This window comes from Lactuca virosa, chromosome 9, assembly GCF_052849685.1.
Source record: "Lactuca virosa cultivar CGN04683 chromosome 9, Lactuca_virosa_CGN04683_v6, whole genome shotgun sequence".
Lineage (NCBI taxonomy): Eukaryota > Viridiplantae > Streptophyta > Magnoliopsida > Asterales > Asteraceae > Lactuca > Lactuca virosa.
In genome coordinates this window covers 65,742,522-65,769,051 of record NC_136434.1, presented here as the reverse complement: position 1 = coordinate 65,769,051, position 26,530 = coordinate 65,742,522, and the positions used below count along the sequence as shown (strand labels likewise).

Genomic DNA, 26,530 nt, shown 5'->3' with positions numbered 1-26,530 from the left:
AATATTTAATTATGTATTGTAATTTAAATATTTTAGATAAAATCTAGACAACAAAATTATTTATATATTTAAAATATATAATAAACAAGTTGTGAAAAAAGAGGGCCAAAAATAAAAATAAATAAATAAATAAATAAAATAAAAAAATGTAAGAGACTAATATTATAATATTTCAAACGTTCTTTATGTATAATTTTACAAATGGTCATTAAACAAGTTTCACAAAATGACAGAAATAGTTTTTATCCAAAATTCTTTCAACTTAATGGATCAATCTAACGGACATCCACGGTAGGGACCCTTTGTGTGCAAGGTTCGTTCCATAGGGACCATCTTAGAGAAATTTTATTTTTTTTCGTAAAACCATTTCAAGAAAAAATTATAAAGCTAAATAATCATTCATGTAATTTAGTCTTTATACAATTGCGTATATTCTTGATTTTCGTTTTGACCGGCGAGATATTAAAAACTACAAAATATAGTATTTGAGGAATTGGGTATAACTTTTTTTAATGGCAATTGGGTATAAGTACTCATAAGAATCTCTTTATTAGTATTATAAAATGCTGATATTATTAATTGTAAGTCATCATAAGTCCCGATTCTCAAAAGTCTCTGAAAAGGACTAAAGCTTTTTTGGAGATCAACTGTTGACTTTCAAGTATGGCGCATTGAATTTTGGTTCTTATAGGCGTAAAAGGTCAACCACAAAAATGTAAGTCTAACTTTGATGAAAATTATACATTCCATATTTCCATTCCAATATGTATGTATGATATAAAAGCCGTTATCTTAGATTGGGAAGTAGGTGGTAAAAACATTCGGTAAAGTTAATGTGGGCCTCTAACATATTACGGGTACACCTTTTACCAGTTCAACATACTGTGAAAATTATTTCTCTTCGGCATTGCATTGTTGAAAAAAGAGAATTTTGTATATGTACGTATGTAATAATCCCATTTCTTCTAACTCTTTTTTCTACATTTATTTTTCCATTGTCATGACACCGATCCTTTCTCTTTTTTTGTGTCATGGTAAATCAATATACATCTTATGTGAAGCTTAGATGAAACTTGGATGGCATTGGCAAAAATGATACCATTCTCTCCAATCTTATGTCGATATTTGTTTAGGTTAATTAAGGTTTAGCTAATCTGATAATATTTAGATAGGAACTACTTTTATATATATATATATATATATATATATATATATATATATATATATATATATATATATATATATATATATATGTGTGTGTTATAATATGGATGGTAAGTATTGTGTGGATGTAGAAATTAATGTGGACCAAGATTTTAAAATACATATTCTGACAGAATGCATATTCCGACTGAATGAACATTTTGAGGAATAACAAATTTTTGAAGCATGAATTGAAGAATAACAACATTCTTAAATAATAATCATTTATTATTAACATTATTGAAGAATCTAAGGTCCAAAAATAAACAAAAAAATAAATCATATTGTCACATTCTATAAAAATACAATGTCATTTTTTCAATTTGTGTCACATTCTATAAAAATACAATGCTTTATAATAATTAATTTTTGAAAAAATCTTTATTCTATAAGAATACAATGTCATTCGTGAAAAAATCTTCATTTTCATTTTTGTTTCACGCTGCTATATTTTGATATGTTGGTGTGGTGAATTCCAATTGTCATGAAATTCTCTCTTAATTTCCACACACCATTGTTGTTCCAAGGAACCTTCTACATTCTGAGTGGTCCTGAAACAAACGCACACAAATAATGAAAATTCAAGAATATAAAAACATACAACTCTCAACAAATAAGATGTAGAAATATCGGACCTTCTCTAGACAAATTGACATAAGGAAGAACAAAAAAAAGTCATTTCTTGTTGATAGTACTTGTGGTAACATCACGATTTCTTTAATAAAACTTTTTCCTGCCATATGAAATAACATTAATTATCAAAACAGCGAAAAACACATAAAAAAACAAAATACCCGAATATTAACATTAATTATCAAAAGATAAAACAAAAACATATATGAAGTTTTCTTCATCATATATGTTTAAATAAATGAGTAAATAACCTTCAAAAATTGTATTTCAATCAAACGTATGTAAAATTTCATTTAATAATTCCACCGGAACTTTTAATATCCCATATAACCACATTCATGAGCTTTATATATCTCTATATTCAATAGCATAATAAATCAATCAATAACTAAAATAACTAAAAGTGATTGAAACAGTCAAACAATAAACAATTGAAAACAATAAAACTATTAAACAATTTATGACCAAAAGAAGTACCCAACATGTAAAAAAAATAAATAAATAAATTAAAATTGAAGTCTATAAAGAAAAATAATAAGAGTAGGAATCAAGGCATGATTTAAAAACGAAACAAAACTAAGAAATTTATTACATTTTGAGGTTGGATTCGGTGGCTGTGAAAGATTCCGTTGAATAGTTCTAACCCTCAAAAATGCTTTGATTTTGGTTAAAAACAATATCCGACAATGACCTCAAATATATAAAATAAAAGAAATCCTTCCAATAACCAAAGAGAATTAGAGGGAGGAATGACGTTATTGAGGCGGTGGTGAATGGCGGCAACTTGTGGAAGACTGACGGTGAAGAGGGTCATTGCCGCTTTTTAGCCGGCGATTAAATGGGGCAAATGTATGGCCGACTGTGTTTAACGGAAGATTGGGAGAAATTGATGTCGATCGTTTCTGTATATTCTATTCTGGGTGGTATATGGTTTTAAATAAAGTAATTTGCCTAAATTAAAGGGTAGATGACTTAATTAATTATTTATTAAAATTAAATAATATTTAAAATTACTATTTTTATCTTATTTATGTTTTTGAAATGATTGATCCATATTAATCTTTATATCCACATAATATTTGTTCATCCACATTTGAACCTAACTCTCTCTCTCTTTATATATATATATATATATATATATATATATATATATATATATATATATATATATATATATATATATATATATATATATATATATATATATATATAAAAGAAGGTTCATGCGAAAATATAAAGTCGTTGTGAAAATGAAAACAACCAATAAGAAGATTACACATGTATATTAGAATTTTAATTATTATCTAATTATTTAAAAGATTTATTTTAGGTATAAGGTTAAGATGGTAATTAGCTTAGGGCAGTTAATTGTAATGGTTCTAACCGGCAAATGGATTTAGGATTATTTGGTAAAACCATGGAAATACATCCGGGTACCTCTCAATTCCCACATAAAGATCATTCATAAGACTTTGAGCATCATTTGATTGGAAAATCACAAAAAAACAAAGATGCAAGGTGAGTTTAACCTCTCATATATATATATATATATATATATATATATATATATATATATATATATATATATATATATATATATATATATATATATATATAAAAGATCAAATGAGAACCATTAGAAGTTAGGAACCTTTTAAGAATAACTTTTACTAAGAGAATTTTGGTTAACCTATATTTTTCTTATCGTTTAACATCGTATTTAAGATTAATCATATACATTATCATATCTGAACACTCAATCTCTCTCATATGTTTTTAAATCCTTTCAACTTTCAAGCATTTCCTTCTTCCACGACAAACACCACCACCTACCTTCGGTGACTGTACAACACGGCCACCACCAACCTCCCGCGACTATCCACCACCACCATCTACCGTCTTTGACATCCCATTGCCTCCTGTCGTCTGCTAAACTCATTACCACCATCATTACGTCCTTCTCCGACGACTTCCAACATATCTGAAGAATTTAGGTGGGTTTTTCTCATTTCCGGTGGTGTTCCTAGTCCAGATCTGTCAAAATCCGGTCAGATCTATAACATTTACCTTCAGATGTGGAACATCTGGCTTCAAATCTACTCTCATCGTCCTTAACATAACCTCTTGCCACAGACGTCGATCTCACCACCATCGACTGCCAACCTTCAGATCTAGAGTCGCCACCTTCAGATCTAGAACATACGCCTTTAGATCTGCTAGCATCGTCGATTTTCCGACTCATTTCGCGTTCATCAATCTTGTCACCCCCAACCAAAACCTACCATCAACTACTGTGCTTCATTGGAGCAACAAAAAATGACACTCTCTACTTTGAAGTCCAAATCTGGTTCGTCTCCAGATCTTTGACGTCCAGATCTGATGGAGTACAAGAAAACTTCTCTGATTTGCTTCGCTAGAACAAAAGATATAACGAAATCACCGCCAACGTCAAACCACTGCTACCACCGCGAACGTGTGTCCACATCTTCCACCACTGACGCCGCACCATCGTTGTTGTTGCCTACCATCGGTGCTCATGGATTTGAAGCTAGGGAACAATCTCGGATCTAGAAACAAGATGCATTGAAGGTGTTTAATGAAATGTCTCAATGAAAAAAAGGTAGGTTTTTAAGCTCTGAATAATGTGAATAAGTGTCTGAACTAGTCTATTAAGTTGTGAATGAATATTTGGACTAGTTTTTTAAGCTATGAATAAGTACTTTTTTTTATAATTATTAAGTTATTAATGCATGAATTTTTTACATATTTAACTGTTTTAATAAAAAAAAGATAAGTTTTAAGTTGTGAATGCATGATCTCTTATAAGTACTAATTTGTGAATGCATGATTATTTATAATTATTAAGTTCTGAATGCATGATGTTTTATAAGTTTTAGTTGTGAATGAATGAATTTTTTATAAATTTGAAGTAGTAAATGCATAAATTTTTATAAGTTTTAATGTGAATTTAGAATGTTTTTATTATATTAGTGTTTTCTGAAATAATGTTGTAAGTCCCCAATCTGCTTGTGTATCAATCAGATCCGTTTGATGGTGCGGAATCCCAATCAAAAGGATGATGCCAGATCAAATGAAGAAGAAGGAGAAGAAGAATAAGTGAATCTATGATGTATTCAATGAATAGAATGATGCTCCATACATGCCGGGGATCGAACCCGGGTCCCCTGATTGCTCAAACACGCATCTTACCAGTTGGACTAGCAAGTCCTTTGTTCCAATCCTTCCCTATTTAAATCTTAAGGCGTCCCTGTGTCGATCCAAGTTTCGTAATATTGTCACTTTTAACCCCAAAAATCAATTTCTTTTAATTTTAAAATCCATTTTTCAACCAAATTTTTAGTTTTTAATTTTTGACTTTTGACCTTAAAATTTTGACTTTGACTTTAAAGTTTGACCTTTGACTTTAAACTTTGACTTTCTCGTTTGACTTTCAAAATTTCAAATTTAGCTTTTCGGTTTGACTTTGAAGTTTGACTTTTTAAATTTGACTTTTAAGGTCGACTTTTGAGTTTTTAGTCAAAGGGCATATTTTTTTTTATAAAAAATGAGTTCCTCAAACATCTCGGTCAATGAGGTTTCTTGTTCTCAATCTTGCATTAAAACTGTCAAATTTTTGCGTGACCAAATCGAGTTGATTAAGAGAGAAAATGAGGACCTAAAATACGAAGGATATCAACTCAGAAAAGGACAAAAACCATTAAAAAAAATTAGAAGCCAAAACAAATGATTTTAGGAAACTGCAAGAAGATTACAGCAACAAGTGTGAGAATTATGATCACATCAAAAATAAACTTGCTGCTGTAACTAAAGAACTTGACGCTTTGAAAATTAAGTGTGGAAAAACATATGTTAGTTTCAAAAATTATACTGCGTCAAGTAAGACAGTCGAGTCCTTAGTTGAAAAACAATTGAGTTTTAAAGATAATCAAACCAAGGGTCTAGGATATGAGAGTGTTCCTCCTCTATTTAATCATTCGTATTATGTCAATCCTTTAACAAAAGAAGAGATCGACAGAGAACCTTATATGGTTTAAGGTAAACCAGTTGCCGAACAGGCAACAGGACCTAGTGCTAGGGTTTTGGATACTAACGTTTCTACTTCTTGTGTAGGTAAAGTAGTGGAAGAAGAGAACAAGGAGAACACTTTTGAAGAAACCAATGTCTCCTTGAACTCTGACTATGTTGCTTCTAATTCTTTTACTCCTAACTGATGGGTTATGAGCACTACAACATTCTTATGGTGTACATGCAAAGCCTAAAGCTTTGGATCTAGTTTGTCTAATGAACATGCAATAATTATCCAAAGCCATAAACCCTAGATCTAGCATGTGATAATCAAATAACATATGAATTAGGGTTTAGATCTTACCTTGATTGTTATGTAGCAATAACAATCTCAATTCCTTCTTGTAATTGGATTCTGAAAGCTTAGTGTCACAAGTGTCACACCTCTAATGGAGTCACAAACACCATAAGCAATAAGGATGAAGAAGGAGGAGAGAGAGGACACCAAAAACGTCTAGAAAGCCTAAGGAATCAGTTTGCCACGTTTTTGGTGCCCTAAGGGTGCTTAAATATGTGAGGCTATTAGGGTTTTGAACTAGGAAACCCTAATCTGACTGCTTAGGCCCTAAGCAGCCCATGGACTCCTCCTTTAGAGGCCTTGGACGAATTCTAATGGGTTTCCCCATAGATTTCGTCCACTCCATCCTGTATGGAGTCTATTAGCCCAATATCCAACTGTCACACAATTGACAGTTCTAGTCCCCTTTATTTAATTAATTTCTTTTAGCCACAAAATCAATTATGATTAAATCTTGACTATTATTAATTAAATAATATGATTTCTCTCTTAATATATTATTCATATAATATATTAATAAATCATAATTAATCTCTTTCTCCATAAATCATCCTATCAAGTTGCTTTGGTGAAGGCAACCCAAAAGGACCATGCTCGCAATCGGGTGAAGTACATACCAAAATAGTTATGGGCTTAGACACTAATCCAACAGTCTCCCACTTGGATAAGTCTAATAACTATTCTGCATATGACATCAGATCCTGATCAGCAATCATAACTTTCAAAAGCCGTTGTCAACTCTGATCTTATCAGATACGCGTCCTTTAAATAAGGTATCATATATTCCTCCATTCTAGATATCGTATAGACGCGAGACATGGATTGAAATCATTCTCTCAGTCTATGTGTTGTTTCCCGATTTCTGATTTACGACGACTGACTAATTGAACAAATCAAATTAGTCCTGACCCGGCCGAGCACTTTATGTTTGTCATCACTAAATCATCGAGGGGCCCACAAATATCGCTTTTATCCCACCTTGGGTAAAAGGAACGGATAAACTTCGACTCAATGCTCGCTTGTATTCACTCACCGAATCACACACAACAATACGTTTTATAACACCAAGTTACTGGTGTGTTTACATATTATCAATGTGCAACCGACTCGCAAGATACAACTCACACATCTCAGTTTCAAGAATATAAGATATTATTGTGTCACCAATCACTCGTGATAAAATCCATGAAGCGATCCAAGTGAGCGTGGGTTTAATCCAATGCTCAAATCATATTCATAAGCACTCATGAACGTTGCAGCAAACCTTTGCCATGTCTAATACACTTTAGACAATCTACAACCAATTCATGACAATCTTCTTTCATACCTACTCCCAAAGTATGAGCGACTGTGGAACGTTCGAATAATCTTATTATTCAGGAAGTCAAAACATGCAAAGTGAAACACAAGAATAATACTAATCTTATATGGCCCCAAACCTTTTGAGTATAAATAAAACACTTTTATTTAATCACCATATTGATTACTCATTATTTGTTGTTTCGGGTAATCAACTTCTTACTTGAATTATAACGACAATTGTCTCATGCTCTTAGCATGCACACTATGTTTACCTGTGGTCCTTACTTTGTGAAATAGTATAATTGAATAACATTTTCAATTACACTCATTTCATAATTCCCAATCTTTACCACAAGTGTGAGAATACCAAATTCTTGCCACTTATAGAATATGTTAGATTCTAACATTTTATGCAACGATCCTTTCGTAATATTATAGCGCCAAAGTCACCAAGACTTTGCCAATGAAATTAGAAAGTGTTCTATTGGAGATTGTTACAAGAAAATTTCAAAGATGTGAAGTCTCATATTCAAAGTACATTCCTTTGAACATCCTTCTTGCATAAAAGTTTCTAATCTTGACATAAACTCTTAATGTCCAACTCTCAATATGGAAACATTTCCATATTTTCCATATGACAACTCATTTTAAATAGAATCTCATCTATTCATAATAATGTCAATATGGTCCATCCATGACTATACTTCCAACTGTTCACAAGTGACCAATCCTTGGCGAACCTTAGATTATCCTTGACAGTTGTTTAACTAATTCAGTCAAATTCGATTCTAGTCCTCTTTCCCTCTTAATGCCCTAGGCATTTGGAAAGTTTTAGAACGGTCGAATATTACAACGACATGATATTTTACCAGTCTTTTGCTATAATATTTCTATTTCTATTTGTCATGTTCTCACGATTCTAACTATGAAGAGGGATGCCGTAATCATAATCGAGTGTGAGAACGCAACAAATATTTCCATATATAGAATTCTCTTACGTTGAATCCTTTCAACATTAAATTCATATATCTTTTGACTAAATTTGATCAAAATTTCTCGATATAAACCTTTAGATTTGAAACGAAGTATAATATTCTCTCTCTTAATTATAGCAAACAACTTTTCAACCTATGCAACTTTGCAAAGTGAAACTTTTGTTTTCTATAATTAATATTGCTAACTTGCAATAATATCATGCTCCCACTAACATGATGATTATATCCATACCAGCATAACATTTACGCTCCCACTAGCTTTGACACGTATTTAGAAAACAGTTGGACTTTCAAGAAATCAATACGTATTGACTTCCAAAGTTCATATTTCCAATACGATGTGCTTTGATAAGCCTTATCTAAGCTTCTCAAACTCACAAACATTTCCTTAGATATCTCACATGTGTGTCTAAACTAATTCAGAACTTATATTACTAAGTCCCAAATGTTCAGACTAATTGCCAAATCTCACAATTCGAACAATGAAGAGGGATGCCGTAATCATAATCGAATTTGAGAATGCAATTTACATAATCGCTATCTCCTTAAAATCTCTATTAGTGAAAGCGTTTCCTCACACTCATTTTCATGAAGGAGAGAAACCTTATGACACTTAGATTTTATGGTGCATGTGTTCCTATCCATGCAAATTTGTCATAAGAATAATCGTAAGATAATGTTTGTGACAAATTCAACCTCTTATGGACAGAACTTGTTCATTCTTAATTTCTTGCCATCAAGGGTCCCACCATTGCTTCCAAGTTATTTAGCAGCTCACCTATGCCAGTCAATGTACTTTCATTGATCAAGGTGTTTGCCCTTATGCATTCAATTGAGAACTCGTAGAACTCATATGCATAATCACTCAACTGGATTGGCACAGAAATAAAATTTTGTCAACACAATAGGTTACAATCCTCAAGTCGTGTGCTAGTGTTTAATAGGTTTACTTCTTGCTTTGTTCTTGAAACTTTTCAAGATCTTTAGACTCCCACTGACCTCTTGACATATAAGATTCTCTTATCAAGAAACATTTCTTGACAAAACAAATATTCAAGAGTCAGTGTGTGTCTTTATTAAGACAAACCTACACACAATTTGGTATCAGTTGGTTTTTGTCTTATCCAAGACATCACAACTTACCAATTTCAAATGTGTAAGAGCAAGAAAACATTTTCCTACTTCACATTTGATGAGTGCGTTAAATTTCTTAAGATGATGTCACTCAAAACACAATTTTGGAGTACGACTCTAAAACTTGATTTTAGAACGAAGTATGATTTATCTTATTGACTTAACCCATTTTGACAATTCTCGACTCCTCTTCTTAGCCATACTAGTGCACTAAGGTGTCCTTAGAGAATGAATTGTAATATGGTTCTTAAGACGATCATAAAAAAGTACTCTCCCTTCTTCTTAGATTGGAGAAACTTTTATCTTTCTTGCCTAATTGATTCTTCTTATTCGTTCTGCCATTCATTGAAACTTTTCAATGATTCAGAATCATACTTAATCTTTTAAGTATAATTATATTTACTAATCTTTTAGTAAATCAAAACGAACATTTTATCGCTCTTTGTGGTGGACTCGACTAGTGCACAACTTTGTGTACCAGATCTCATTATCCTTCACTTGACTCACATACTTATGTGAATAAGGAATTAGTCTCAATTTTTCAAATACGAAGGTTCTCATTCGTCACACAATACCAGTTGCATGATTCCAAGTTTCTGTCCAATTGAAACTTGGGCGATGAGAATCTTTCCTCATTTGGTAAATTTCTAACATTACCACAAATAACATAACTAAGAATCAAATCTATTCACAATATTGCTAACAATAGAACCATTCAAACACCAATTTTCATAAAATCCATGGCAAGGAAACATAAATAAGATAAATCAAAATTTATTTTATTGCGGAAAAATATTGTCCTTACAATGCGATTACAAATGAAAACTATGTAAATATTACTTAGCAATCTATCCTAACTCTAAAGTAGTAGCTTAAATATCTGATCCTTGAATCATGCGATCAAAAATCCATTTCTTCGCGATCAGACTCAGCTTGCTCCTTCCTTTAAGCTTCCTTTCCTTTCTTTGATCCTTCAAAACATCGAAATGTAATCTTATCACATCATGTATTAAGAATCTCCAAATAGGAACTTAATAGAGTTAGATAGTGGATATTTCCTGAAGCAGAGTCATACATCATGACTCTCCCATCTCTTAGATCTCTCAGGTAGTCAGTGCAGCTTCGTAACCAATGCCCCTTCTTTTGGCAGTAGAAACATATGGACTGTCTGGAATGACACACGGGACTATCTCAGACTCAGCCTTTCTCTTGCGTAGAGAAAACGTTTCTGGACTTCCAATGTTACCATTGCCCATAGAGGGTTGGGATATTGATTTACCAGACAAATTTGCTGACCAGTGCACCAAATCATTTCTGATTCAGCAGCAATAAGCAAATAAGTCAAATCAATAAGGGTCATGTCGTGGTCCATCATATAGTACTCTCTAACGAACTTACCATATGATTCGGGAAGTGACTGAAGAACCAAGTCAACAGCCAACTTCCTTTAAACATCGACACCTAACAATCCCAATCTATCAATATGTAACCTTTTGTCCAAGACATGAGCACATATAGACTTTCCATTTTCATGTCTTTTGCCAATAGGGCTTGAGTGACCTTGAACTTTTCAAGTCTTCGAACACGTGGGTCGGGGAGAATTATTGGAGGAGGTGGAGGAAATGAAGCATGATTTCCATTTCCACAATACAATCGTTGAACATCATCTTCACGTGGAAAACTTTTTCCAACGGATTTAGGAAGACCATAGTTGTCAGACTTTGACATCTATGAAACGGGAGAAAATTCAAGTTTAGTTGATTGAGTCCTTAATAAAACACCCAGATGAGATATTAAGGCTAGGACCCGACACAATATCCTACAAATTGGAAGAGGGATGCCGTAATCCAACTCGCAGAACATTTGAAGGTAGGTAAATGACGATTTACCAATTTCCACCATGAAAAACGAAAAGAAGGTTAAGTTTTAAATGAATTGAAACTCCTAGATCTTTTGAGATTCATTGAACATTTCAATGTCATGTTTAATCTCGATTATGCCCTTCATTTGTGACTGGGATGTCGAGGATCACAAATAAGGTGTGAATAACCATGCGAATGTACGTGGTGCCCTCAATGTTACAGTCACCTAATCGACGTTCCGGTTAACCACGCACGCTCCATCGATCTATGACAAACATCGAGTCACCCTTTGCTACCAATGCCAAACCCAACTTAGTGTGCCGGTTAACCACACACGCTCCACTAATTGTCTTGACAAGGGTACAAAATGTAATTCCATGGAATTGCATCGATTTCACTTTTTCCTAAAGTAACTAAGATTTGGGAATTTAGTAAAAATTTAGTTACTTTAACATTCATTATACTTTTAATGAGGAGAGGGTTTGCCCTATCCTACCCGTTCGGCTAACGACCCTCCACCAATCAAGGAAGCGGTGGGTGAGAGAGGACACCCATTAAATGGCCATTTTATAGGCCATAACCTTATACCCCCCTTATAGATCGGCTTCGTGAATGAGGACTACTAACGGTAAGACTAGCAGTTTAAATTATACATATATAATATTAGACTTTTAATCTTATATATAGTATAGGGTGTATTTTACACTTTTAAAATACTAGGTGATTTAATTTTATAAATTACACTTTTAATTAAATTAAACATAAACCATGTCATTATGGATTTACTAACTTTCTTTTAATTATACTTTTAATTAAATTAATAAAACCATAAGGGTGTAATTTGAACTTTTTCAAAACTAGGGTTTTAGAATTCAACATTTTAAAAATTAAACTTTTAATCAAAATTTAAATTCCAAAACTTGAGGGCAAGTTTTGAAACTTTTCAAAACAATTAGCTTTAACTATTTAAATTTCAAAAACTAAAACTATTAGGTTCAAATTTAAATTATAAAACTGAAGGGTGTAAATTGAAACTTTTCAAACTTACTAGGTCAAATATTTACTTATAATAATCCTATATTATCCATATTTAACCAAATCCATCAATTTTGATAAGGATAATCATTCCAAACATATAAAATCGATTTTAGGCAATAAAAACGAGTTTTGGTAATTATCCTAATCAGAAATTGGCCAGAAAATCGAAAATCCCGGCACCAGGCCCTCCAACTCGTCGAGTTCTCATTGGAACTCGTCGAGTTCATGAAACTCGTCGAGTTCTTAGAGAAACTCGGCGAGTTCATCAGACAGACAGCAAAAAATTTTGATTTTCTGATCTTTGGCAGTCTACAATTGCATCAATTCATCATACAAACAGCCTAGGCTCTGATACCACTGATGGGTTATGAGCACTACAGCATTCCTATGGTGTACATGCAAACCCTAAAGCTTTAGATCTTGTTTGTCAAATGAACATGCAATAATCATCCAAATCCAGAAATTCTAGATCTAGCATGTGATAATCAAATAGCATATGAATTAGGGTTTAGATCTTACCTTGATTGTTATGTAGCAATAACAATCTCAATTCCTTCTTGTAATTGGATTCTGAAAGCTTAGTGTCACAAGTGTCACACCTCTAATGGAGTCACAAACACCATAAGCAATAAGGATGAAGAAGGATGAGAGAGAGGACACCAAAAACGTCTAGAAACCCTAAGGAATCAGTTTGCCACGTTTTTGGTGCCCTAGGGGTGCTTAAATATGTGAGGCTATTAGGGTTTTGAACTAGGAAACCCTAATCTGACTGCTTAGGCCCTAAGCAGCCCCTGGACTCCTCCTTTAGAGGCCTTGGACGAATTCTAATGGGTTTCCCCACAGATTTCGTCCACTCCATCCTCTATGGAGTCCATTAGCCCAATATCCAACTGTCACACAATTGACAGTTCTAGTCCCCTTTATTTATTTAATTTCTTTTAGCCACAAAATCAATTCTGATTAATTCTTGACTATTATTAATTAAATAATATGATTTCTCTCTTAATATATTATTCATATAATATATTAATAAATCATAATTAATCTCTTTCTCCATAAATCATCCTATCAAGTTGCTTTGGTGAAGGCAACCCAAAAGGACCATGCTCGCAATCGGGTCAAGTACATACCAAAATAGTTATGGGCTTAGACACTAATCCAACACTAACAAGCCTGCTGTTGAGAAATACAGGCCACCAACACAAGTTAAACAGAGTGCCTCCTGCAAGTATGCTTGTGGGAACAATAAGAGACAAGGCAAAGATACGCCACCAGGGGCAGGAAGAAACAACTTCCCAGTGAAGAAAAAGACATGTTTTCACTGTGGAACACCTGGACACATTGCCCGAAACTTTCCAAATCGCGCATATGTTCCCTACTATGCACAAGGGTGGCAGAACGCGCCAAGAGGGAGATTTCCCAAAAGCAGCCCTTCGAGGCCACGTTCAAGCAATGGTGACTGGAACGCAAAGAAGGCCAAGAATCAAAATCCCAAGGTCAAGAAGGGAATGCTGGCCAAGAAGCAAAATCCAAGAGATGCTCCCGTGAAGCCAAAACCGGCTAGGTTAAAGTCATCTCAACAGCAGACCTCAAGTTCAAAATCAAGTGCCGAGGCACCCATTGGAGCGAAAAAGAAATGGGTTAAACCCAACTACAGATGGGTACCAAAGGTTAAATCTCCCAAATCACCCAACGACTCTAATATTTCTTCATCTTCTGTTTGTGATAAACAGGATATGTCATGGGAGAGAATACCGTGCAAGGATGACAAAGGTCAACCCAGTTTCAAAATGGACTGGGTTCCAAAGACCAACTAATCCCGCTCTGTGTCGGAGCAGCTATGGAGACATGTCATCAGACTTCGGTTTGTTGATAGTGGCTGTTCCAGGCACATGATAGGAGGCATCTCTCAACCGTACAACACTTAGAACATTGTTTGAGAGTATGTGTCCTTTACGGGAAGGGAAGAAAGGAAGGGATCACACATGGGGTTTGTGCTTAATGACATGAAGAATTTTCGGATCTGTTCTGAGATTATGCGTGCTATTCTGAGACCTTCTGGATGCAAATTCAATCAGTGACTTACGATTTGATTTTTCTTCTCGATACTCCTGAGTTTATCTTACATTGTTTCATTTCAAACACATTTTTCTTTAATTTCCTTATATGTCTTTCTTTAGTAGGTTGTTTTGGGAAGTGATATGAAGTATAGTGCTAAAGGGCAATTTATGATGCGTGTAATGCACTAAAGCCGAATTGTCTAGACTCTGTATTCAATGTGCTGGTAGGCACAAAGGATTCAAAAGGACTAGACTTAGTTTGAAAATTTGAAAGGACTTGAATAATATGAACTTAGATAGTTTCATTTGGACTGGCCATACGACGCTCGGGTAGATTGAGCAGTGAGATAAACACGGGAACCCACGAGATACACTAAAAGTTAATTATCTAGAACTGTGGCTGAACATTTCCTTGATGTATGGACTCATGTCCTTAATTCCGGTATTGATAGGGCAACTGGGGGGTTTTGATAAAGTAGGTCTGTAGGAAATTATTTTCTTGCTTTCTATCTGTCAGTAATATGTTACTTCCTTTGCGTGATTGGAACATATTGATGGGTTTTCAACATTCTAACACTCCTATGGTGTACATGCAACCCTAGAAACCTTGGATCTATGTTTGACTAAGATACATGCAAATAATTATTTTTCCAAGGTTCTTATCCTAACTAGCATGACATGGGATACTTGAATCAAATAAAACTAGTAGAATTACTTACCTTGTAGTAGTAGTTGATTGCTTGGAGTTTGAGAGCCTAGCACCAATAATGTGGATGCCTCAAATGGAAGTCACAAATCACCACAAACTTGGAAACTTGAGAGAATAGTCACAAACTTCTTGAAACCGGCCCTCTTAGTTTACACACATCAACTAGTGCAATTTCAAGAACCAAAGCCTCCTTTATATAGTGTGGTGGATTAGGGTTACATCCATGTAAACCCTAATACCCATGTCTTTTCATTTCCATGAGATCCATGGGTTAAAGCTCCATGGAGTATCCATGGACTTTCCATGCAAGCCTAGCCCATTCCAAATAAGCATTAGCCCACACTATATAAATACAAGAGCCCATATTTAATTAGTCATACTTTTGATCTCTAAATTAATTCTAAATTAATTATAGATCAACACTAATTAAATAATATGATTTTATATTAATATATTAGAACTTATAATATATTAATAAATCATAACTTATACTATTCTCAAAAGATTATCCGTAAATTGTTCGGGTGAAGTGCAACCCAAATGGACCATGTCGGGTCGGGTCAAGTACATACCAAATATAGTTATGGACTTAGACACTATATCCAACAGTCTCCCACTTGGATAAGTCTAATAACTATAGTTGCAAGTATGACTTCAGGAACCGATCAGCAATCGTAGCTCTTTAAACTCTGTTGAACTATGAAGCGCCATTTTAGATAAGTGATCATATAATCCTCTATTCTAGATATCAGCCGGACAAATACATGGAACATGGTCTTGCTTATTGTCCAGCATTTGTTTCCCGATTTCCGATTTGTTTGACATAGAACTTAACTGAACACATCAATTTAGTTCTGACCGGGCCCGGTACATAGGTCAAAACAAAATCATCGAGGGGCCCAGATATCGCTTCTAATCCTAGAAGGAACAGATAAACTTCGACTCATATGTTTGCTCTACTACTTGTTGAATTACACAGAAAAGCACGGTTTATAACATCGAGTTACCAATGCGTTTTCGTGCAATCAATGCATAACCAACTCATAGGCAACAAATCATATCTCTAGGTTTGAATACTTATATGATATTACCGTCTCACGATCACTCGAGATAAATTCCATGAAGTGATACAAGTGAGCGTGGGTTGAATCCAATACTCAGAACTTATGAGCACTCATGAGTGTTGTAGCCCCGCTTTGTCTAACATCTTAGACCTCTACAAGCCAACCCATGACAATCTTAATTCATATCTACTTCCAACATATGACCAGCTGTGGAGAGTTTGAATAATATGATATAAACCATAACATAATTATTCTGGAAGTCAAAACATGCAAAAAGAAATAATAGTAAACGATTGACAAGAGATATCAACACTTTACTCATAAATAACAGCTTTTATTTATCATCAAATGTCAATTAGATTTTACAAATTTCAAGATTATCTAACTACTAAAACTAATATCATCCTTCAGCCCTATGCTCCGAGCATGCTGGAGATGCTTAGCCCGAGTCAGTCCCTTCGTGAGGGGATCTGCTGGGTTCTCATCCGATGATACCCTCTTCGCTACGAGGATTCCTTCTTCTATTCGATGTCTGATGAAGTGATATTTTTTGTCAATGTGTCTGGATCTCCCATGATCTCTTGGTTCCTTCGCTAAGGCAACCACAATATTGCTGTCACAGAAAATCTCCATTGGCTCCTTTATAGCTGGTACAACTCCAAGGTCTCCGATGAAGTTCTTTAGCCATATAGCCTCCTTTGCTGCCTCGCTTGCTGCTATATACTCTGATTCACAAGTGGAATCAGCCACTGTCTCCTGCTTGGAACTTTTCCAAGTAATTGCCCCTCCGTTTAGAGTAAAGACCCAGCCCAACTGAGAGCGGAAATTATCCCTGTCAGTCTGAAAGCTAGCATCACTGTACCCTACAACTCTCAAGTCCTCACTGCCACTGAGGGTAAGGACCCAGTCCTTAGTCCTCCGTAGGTACTTGAGAATATTCTTTACCGCAGTCCAGTGTGCCTTGCCAGGGTTCCCCTGATACCTGCTAACCATGCTCAAAGCAAAGGCTACATCAGGTCGAGTACACGTCATAGCATACATGATCGATCCTACAGCTAAAGCATAAGGTATTCGACTCATTTCTGCTATCTCAGCCTCAGTACTAGGGCTTTGTGTCTTACTCAATCTGGCGTTACTCTGGATAGGTAACTCTCCTTTCTTGGAGTTATGCATGTTGAACCTTTTCAACACTTTGTCCACATAGGTGCTTTGACTAAGTCCAATTAGTCTTTTACTCCTGTTTCTCAAAATCCTTATCCCTAGGATATAGGCAGCTTCTCCAAGGTCCTTCATAGCGAAACACTTCCCAAGCCAGGACTTTACTTCCTGCAAGGTTGGGATGTCATTTCCTATGAGTAGTATGTCATCCACATACAGTACCAAAAAGCTGACTATACTCCCACTAGCCTTGATATAGACACAAGATTCATCTTCACTCCTTGAAAAGCCAAATTCTTTGACTTTCTCATCAAAGCAAAGATTCCATCTGCGAGGTGCCTGTTTTAATCCATAAATGGATTTCTCGAGCTTACACACTCTACTGGGGTACTATGTACTGACAAAACCCTCTGGCTGAACCATGTAAACATCTTCAGCCAACTTTCCATTAAGGAAAGCGGTTTTGACATCCATTTGCCATATTTCATAATCATGAAATGCAGCAATGGCTAACAGAACCCTAATAGACTTAATCTTGGCCACTGGTGAAAAGGTCTCATCATAATCAACTCCCGGAGTTTGAGAATAACCCTTTGCAACCAGTCGTGCCATATAAGTGTGTACATTACCATCCATGTCGGTCTTCTTCTTGAAGATCCATTTGCACCCAACTATCTTACGATCAGGTACATTGTCAACCAAGTTCCAAACTTGATTGTCATACATGGACTGTATCTCGCTATCCATAGCCTCTTTCCATTTAGCAGCCTCAGGGCCTGCCATGGCTTCTGTGTAGCTGTTAGGCTCATCCAGATTTACCAGTGTGTTATCACTGATAAGTGTCTCACCTTCTGCAGTAATATGAAAACCATAATAATGCTCAGGTGCATTCCTAACTCTGGTGGAACGCCTCAGAGGTATAGATTCTTAAGTCGGCTCAACAGGAGTTTCCTCCTCAGGTTGAGGGCTAGGGTTTGAGGTTCCTTCACCACTTGACTCTTGAATTTCCTCAAGGTCAATTTGCCTCCCACTGTCTCCTTGGCTCATGAATTCTCTCTCTCGAAAGAATCCTCTTCTTGCTATAAAGACCACATTATCACTGGGTCTGTAGAAGATGTAACTAAAGGATTTATGTGGGTAGCCGATGAAAATACACCTTTCGCTTCGGGGTTCGAGCTTATCGTGAGTCTCGCGTCTCACGAAAGCCTCGCAACCCCAATTCTTGATGTGGTCTAGATTGGGAACTTTTCCAGTCCACACCTCGTGAGGTGTTTTGGCAACCTTCTTTGTAGGGACTAGATTAAGGATATGGGCGGCAGTCTCTAAGTCATACCCCCAAAATGAGATTGGTAGCGAAGCTCGACTCATCATGGAACGAACCATGTCCAACAAGGTCCGATTGCGCCTCTCAGATACACCATTCAACTGTGGTGTCCTAGGAGGTGTCAATTGTGAGACAATCCCACATTCCTTAAGATAGTCAAGGAACTCAGTACTAAGATACTCACCACCATGATCGGATCGAAGCATCTTAATGTTCCTGCCCAACTGATTCTCCACTTCTTGCTTAAACTCTTTGAATTTGTCAAAGGTTTCTGACTTATGCTTGATTAGGTAGACATATCCATATCTACTAAAATCATCAGTAAAAGTCACATAGAACCGATTAGCATCTCTTGTGGCGGTTCTGAAGGGTCCACACACATCCGTGTGTATGAGGTCCAACAAACCTTCACCCCTAGCACAAGTGCCAGTAAAAGGTGACTGTGTCATTTTACCAAGCAAACAAGATTCACAACTATCATCTGACTTTAGGTCAAATGACTCCAAGACTCCATCCTTTTGGAGTTGGCCTATGCGCTTCTTGCTTACATGTCCAAGACGAGAATGCCATAAGGATGCTTTATCTAAGCTAGTGGAAGAGTTAATACACAATACATTATTTCCTAGATTATCTACAACAGATACAGTTTCATACACGCCATCACAAGGTAATGCTTTAAAATAAAGAACATTATTAAAGAAAGCATCAATACTACCATTATTATTATCAAAATAAAAGGTAAAACCTTGTTTATACAATGCATGAAAGGAAATAACATTTCTTGCCATTTCTGGCGAATAATAACATTTATTCAAATCTAATGTAAACCCACTATTTAGCACTAAGGAATAAACTCATATCTTGGTGACAGGTGAAGCTTTCCTGTTTCCCATGATCAAGTTTATCTTTCCCTGCTCCACATTCTCACTTCTTTTTAGTCCCTGTAAATCACAACATATGTGAATACGACAACCTGTATCAAGGACCCAAGACTTAGAATGAGGTGAGTTATTAGACAATATAGTGTATATACCTGCATGGTTGGGTTTTACTTTCCCATCCTTCAAATCTTGCTGGTACTTTGGGCAGTTTCGCTTCCAGTGCGACTTTTCATGGCAATAGAAGCATTCAGCCTCATTAGGGTTAGCAGAAGGAGTGACAAAACCTTTCTTGGTTTTGCTTGAAGAGGAGCCTTCAAGGGTCTTACCCTTGGTACCCTTAGAAGGGTTCTTTCTCTTCTTCCCTTTGCCATGCCTGATTGCCAAGACATTGGCCGCAGTTGGAGTAGGAGTAGGAGTAGTAACAACCGACTTACCCTTTAGACCACTTTCGGCGGTCTTCAAGAGTCCTTGAGGTTTGCTGAGGGTGACTTCTTCCTTGTTCATGTGATATGTCATGCGGAATTGATCATAACACGATGGCAAGGAGTGCAAAATGATGTCTATTGCTAACTCCTCAGGGAAGTTCACATTCAGCTTCAGTAAACGGTCCACATACCTTTGCATTTTCTGCATGTGGCCCGTGATGGGTTCACCATACTTCATTAGGGTTGTTATCATGGAGGAGATTATTTCATATCGCTCTTGACGAGCACTTTGATGGTAGCGGTCCATCAAGTCCTGGTGCATCTCAAAAGGATAATAGTCCTCATAGGACTTTTGGAGCTCAGCTGTCATGGTGGCCATCATGATGCATGCCACTTTTGTAGCATCTCTTTCATGTAGCTCATATTCAGCAAGCTCTTCAGGAGTAGCAGTTGGCTCGGGTACCTTCAGCTCCTTGTCGAGAACATATTCTTTGTTCTCATACCGAGTGACCATCCTGATGTTTCTGATTCAATCTGTAAAGATGGACCCATCAAGATGACTCTCCCACAAAGATTCATGAGAGAGAAGGAGCTAGTAGGGTTTGAGCCAGAAGCATTGTTATTGGAAGACATCTGAAAAGAAGAGGGAATAGATTAGATTAGATATAGAGATAGTCCTTAACAAAACACCCAAATGTAATATTAAGGTTAGGACCCAACACAATATTTTATAACTTAGAAGAGGAATGCCGTAATCTAAGCTATAAGATATTTGAAGGTAGGTGAATGACGATTCACCAATTTCCACCATGAAAAACGAAATATTTAATTAGGTTTTAATTGGTTTAGAAACTCCTAGAGTCTTTGAGATTCATTGAACTTTCTTCAATGGCATGTTTCAATCTCGAGTGTGCCCCTTCAAGTTTTGTGACTGGGATGCCGAGGATCACAAAACAAGGTGTGAAGTAACCATGCAAATTATTTGGTACCCTTAATGTATTACCCCTCAATCGATGTGCCGGTTAACCACACATGCTCCATCGATACTATGATAAACATTAAGTCACCCTTTACCTACCTTGTTAAGTTCAAGTTAGTGTGCCGGTTAACCAGACACGCTCCACTAACGACTTAAACAAAGTGTAAAGTGTAATTTCATGGATTAGCACCTTATTCACATTTTCCTAAAATAACTAAGATTGGGAATTCAATATAGATTAGTTACTTTAGTATTATCATTATACTTTTAATGAGAATTTATAAGTCCTTGTCCTATCCGTTCGGCTAACGACCCTCCACCGATCAAGGAAGCGGTGGGTGAGAGTGGACACCCATTAAGTTGCCATTTTATAGGCAACAACCTTATACCCCCCTTATAGACCGGCTTCGTGAATGAGACGTACTAGCGGTAAGACGACTTGATCTTATACATATATAAATATTATTAAACTTATAATATTATAAAGTATAAGGGTTGAATTTTACCTTTTAAAATTCTAGGGGTTGGAACTAAAGTTTTTAATATGACTTTACATGTTCCAAAACTTGAGGGCAAGTTTTGTAAACTTTCAAAACTTTTCATTTCTCATAACTTATGAGTTAATGGTTATTAAAAATGAAGACTCTTCATTTTTTTTTGTAACCTATGTGTTCTTTTAATGGTTATTTATAAATGTGACTTTTGGTTATCCATAACTTAAGAACTAGTTATGGATTCCATTAAAACACATAAAGATCAAGAATTAATCTAATCAATTATTAGCACATAATTTCTATGATCTTCTAAACTCATATGTTTATGAATGTTCATATCAAAAATTTCAAGAATCGTAAAACCATATACAAAACTTGAAATTTTGATACGAGCTTTTGAACAAAACTTCGATTTTCAAGTTTTTTTTTTTTTTTTTTGCATCAAGTATCAAATAAACAAACCAGGCTCTGATACCACTGATGGGTTTTCAACATTCTAACACTCCTATGGTGTACATGCAACCCTAGAAACCTTGGATCTATGTTTGACTAAGATACATGCAAATAATTATTTTTCCAAGGTTCTTATCCTAACTAGCATGGCATGGGGTACTTGAATCAAATAAAACTAGTAGAATTACTTACCTTGTAGTAGTAGTGGATTGCTTGGAGTTTGAGAGCCTAACACCAATAATGTGGATGCCTCAAATGGAAGTCACAAATCACCACAAACTTGGAAACTTGAGAGAATAGTCACAAACTTCTTGAAATCGGCCCTCTTAGTTTACACACATCAACTAGTGCAATTTCAAGAACCAAATCCTCCTTTATATAGTGTGGTGGATTAGGGTTACATCCATGTAAACCCTAATACCCATGTCTTTTCATTTCCATGAGATCCATGGGTTAAAGCTCCATGGAGTATCCATGGACTTTCCATGTAAGCCTAGCCCATTCCAAATAAGCATTAGCCCACACTATATAAATACAAGAGCCCATATTTAATTAGTCATACTTTTGATCTCTAAATTAATTCTAAATTAATTATAGATCAACACTAATTAAATAATATGATTTTATATTAATATATTAGAACTTATAATATATTAATAAATCATAACTTATACTATTCTCAAAAGATTATCCGTAAATTGTTCGGGTGAAGTGCAACCCAAATGGACCATGTCGGGTCGGGTCAAGTACATACCAAATATAGTTATGGACTTAGACACTATATCCAACACATATCCGACCTGGAATGCAACATATGTAACTCTATCTCTATGCATTTCCATATCTATGAAATTCTTTCTATCTGTTAGCCATATGTTGTTCCCTCTGCGTGATCGGAAGATCCAACCTGGGACACAACATATGCACTCTACTATCTCTCTAAACCCCTATCTATGTTAGTCATATGTTGTTCCCTCTGTGTGATTGGAAGACATCCGACCTGGGATACAACATATACACTTCTATATCTGACTTCTTTCTTAATGATTGAACACTCACCTAAAGTAAGGAGTTCTTTGGAAGTTCTTGATTACCGGGGTATATAGGGAAGTGGGAATAATGTTCTAGTACATCTAAAATTGAACCATTTAATAGATTGTTTGTAGATCTTGCTGCTTAATTTAAGTGGACAACAATATCCCTGGTCGTCGTCAGCTAAATGTCCATTTAGGAATATATATCACAATGACTTGTCACTTATAATCTGTCCAAATTGTCAACATCCTTTGTGTTTAAGTGAACCACAATACCGGTGATTGACCAGATCTAGACATGCAGGCGTGTGCTGATAAACGATATTGGATTGCTTGACAACTTTGATCCCAAATATTTTTGTTTTTGTTAAATTTGTTCATAGTTTTCCTCTATGCACAAATTTAAGGGGGAGAATTAAAAATATCAAAAATCAAACAAAAATCAGAAAATTCAAAAATCAAACAAAAATCAGAAAATTAAAAATCCAAAAATAGTTTTATTTCTGTTTTATTTCTTGTTAAGAAAAAATCAAAAATCCAAAAATATTTTTGTTTCTGTTTTAGAAAATATGAAAAATACAAAAATATTGTGTGCTAAGTTTTCTTTTAGTTTTGTTTTGTCTTGAAAAGTGAATTCAGATGTAGATGAGACTCATGGAGACTGAATCGAAAATTTCCGAGCCAAGGCTTCATCCGTGATCATCGAAGAATTCTCATTCGAAGAAACAAAAAATGAAGACTATTCTTTCAACATTCAATCTGTCAACCCCAGAAGCAAGGTGAAGATGACTTGAAGATTATGTGACAGATTGCATTGAAGCCTCCTCAATCAATTTGTTGCTATTCTTGAACTTGCTGAAGTGATCAAGAAGATTAGTTCTCTCTGATTTTTTCTCTGAAGATTCTCAAGCTGAAAGCGCCATCTTTCAAGAATCTTATGAAGAAGCCTCCTCACCCAATGTGCGTTTAGAGTCAAATTTTGAAGAAAAGGCCAACTGCTCAAGATGAAGTCATTCGTTGAAGATTCATCAAGTTCATCTTGAAGTTGTGAAGATTTTGAAGATTAATGCTGAAGCCAAGCTCCCGATGAAGATTGACAAGAAAAGCAAGCTACTTTTTAGGGGGAGTTTGTTGGGTCAGTTAGAAAAGAAATCTATAAACCAAGGGGGATATTGTTGGGTCAAAATATTATTTTATACTTTGCTTTTCTAGGAAAATATATTTTTATGTAGTTTTTGTGTATTTGTGTACGGCCGTTATCGTGTGTATAGCCGTACTCATGTGTACGGCCGTACTCCTGTGTACGGCCGTACACGGGTGTACGGCTGGTGATCCTATATATAGGGTGAGGGGTGCATGAGAGTGTAAGGCTAAGGAGCTTAAGTGTGTGAAACCCAAGGTGTTCTAGAGAGAGAAACTAGATAGAAGACTTAGTGTGTGAACTATGTGTATGGAGCATCATTCTATTCATTGAATACATCATATATTCACTTATTCTTCTTCTCCTTCTTCTTCATTTGATTTGGCATCATCCGTTTGATTGGGATTCCCCACCATCAAACGGATCTGATTGATACACAAGCAGATTGGGGACTTACAAATGTGAATTTTGTTCTTTAACTTGTGAATTGTGATGTGTCTGAACTGTTATCTAATACAACCCCCAATGCTCCAAAAATCACCAGATGTAAGTTTTTAAAATGTGAACGTGTTTTATTAAACTGTGAATTAAATGTATTATGTTGTGAATCGCGTATACTAAGTTGTGAATTTTTTTTACGAATTTTGTGTTTGCTTCTAAAATATGAGATGACAAAAGCGTTATACATAGATCTTATTTTCTATAAGTGTAGGGATGTCATTTCCTTTGAGTAGAATGCCATCGACATACAAGGTAAAAAAGACAACTAATCTCCCACTAGATCAAACATACACATACTGTTCATACTCGTTTATTAAGAAACCTAACTCCTTGATTTTCTCATCGAAACAGATGTTCCACCTGTGAGATGCTTGTTTAAGTCCATAAATGGACTTCTCAAGCTCGCATACCATATTAGGAAACTTGGATTGTACAAAACTTTTTGGTTGAGCCATGTAAACATCCTCAATCTGAGTATGATCATGAAATGCACCAATAGAAAGTAATATAATAATAGACTTAGTAATAGATAATTGTAAGAAGGTTTCCTCACAATCAATTCCTTGAGTCCGAGTATAATCTTTCACAACTAGTCAAGCTTTATAAGTTTGTATGTTCCCATCCATGTCAGTATTCTTCTTGAAAACCAATCTACACTTAATGATTTTAAGGTCAAATCTAGGATCAACCAAGTTCCATACTTGGTTATCGTACATGGGCTCACCATGGCTTCGTGATAGTTATATGTCTCATTATCGCCTAACAGGTTGTCATCCTCTTGAGTAATATGGAATCCATAAAACTCTGGTGGACAACGCTCTCTAATATATCTACATGTGGAGGTGAAAGTATATTAGATTCCTCAACATGTTGCACAACCTCTTGTTGGGGTCTAGTGTTAGCTTCAGGTTCCTCATTGGTTGGCTCTTGAATCTCATTAAGATCAACTGGGCTCCCACTAGTTTCTTGAGATATTGTCTCCCTTTCGCAGAAAAATTCCCTACGAGCAACAAAGATCTTGTTCTCAGTATGTAGAACAAGTATCAAAAGAATCTTTGGGATAACCAATGAAGTAACAACTTTCGAATCTAGGTTCAAGTTTTTCGAGCGCTTCTCGATGAAAAAAAGTCTCACAACCCCAAACCTTAATCTGTGTAAGAGATAGACGATTCCTTTTCCATATTTTGAATGGTGTCTTTTCAACCTTCTTATTTGGTACAAGGTTCGTAATGTAAGCGACAGTTTCTAAAGCATAACCATGGAAACTAATTGGAAGTATAGCACAAGTCATCATAGAACGAACCATGTCTAGTAAGGTTCGATTTCACCTCTTAGAAACACGAGTGTTGTGGCGTTCTTGGTGGAGTTAATTGTGAGACTATCTCACATTTTCTAAGATGATCGTAGAATTCATCACTGAGATACTCTATGCCCCTATCAGAACGAAGTATCTTGATTTTATTGCATAATTGGTTCTCTACTTCTCTCTGGAACTTCTTGAATACTTTAAATGCCTTGGACTTATGTTTAATCAAATAAACATACCCATATCTACATAAATCACCAGTAAATGTGACAAAGTATCTCTCACCATGTCTAATGATGTGTTTAAATGGACCACATATATCAGTGTAGATGATGTCTAACAGATCTGTCCCTCTCTCGAAGTTGCATGTGAAAGTAGACTTTGTTATTTTCCTAAGTAAACAATATTCACAATCTCCATTTAACTCTATGTTAAATGGTTCTAAGATTC

At 35.5% G+C, this 26,530-nt stretch overlaps 1 long non-coding RNA gene across 1 annotated transcript; it reads right to left on the bottom strand.

The window, feature by feature from the left end:
* Positions 1–1,645: 1,645 nt before the first annotated feature.
* On the bottom strand, positions 1,646–2,594 carry LOC145136693 (uncharacterized). The gene is made up of 3 exons (XR_013720670.1): positions 2,429–2,594; positions 1,839–1,936; positions 1,646–1,754 (listed from the first exon to the last, which is right to left on the bottom strand). It is a non-coding gene; the product is annotated as an uncharacterized LOC145136693 (long non-coding RNA).
* Positions 2,595–26,530: the final 23,936 nt, after the last annotated feature.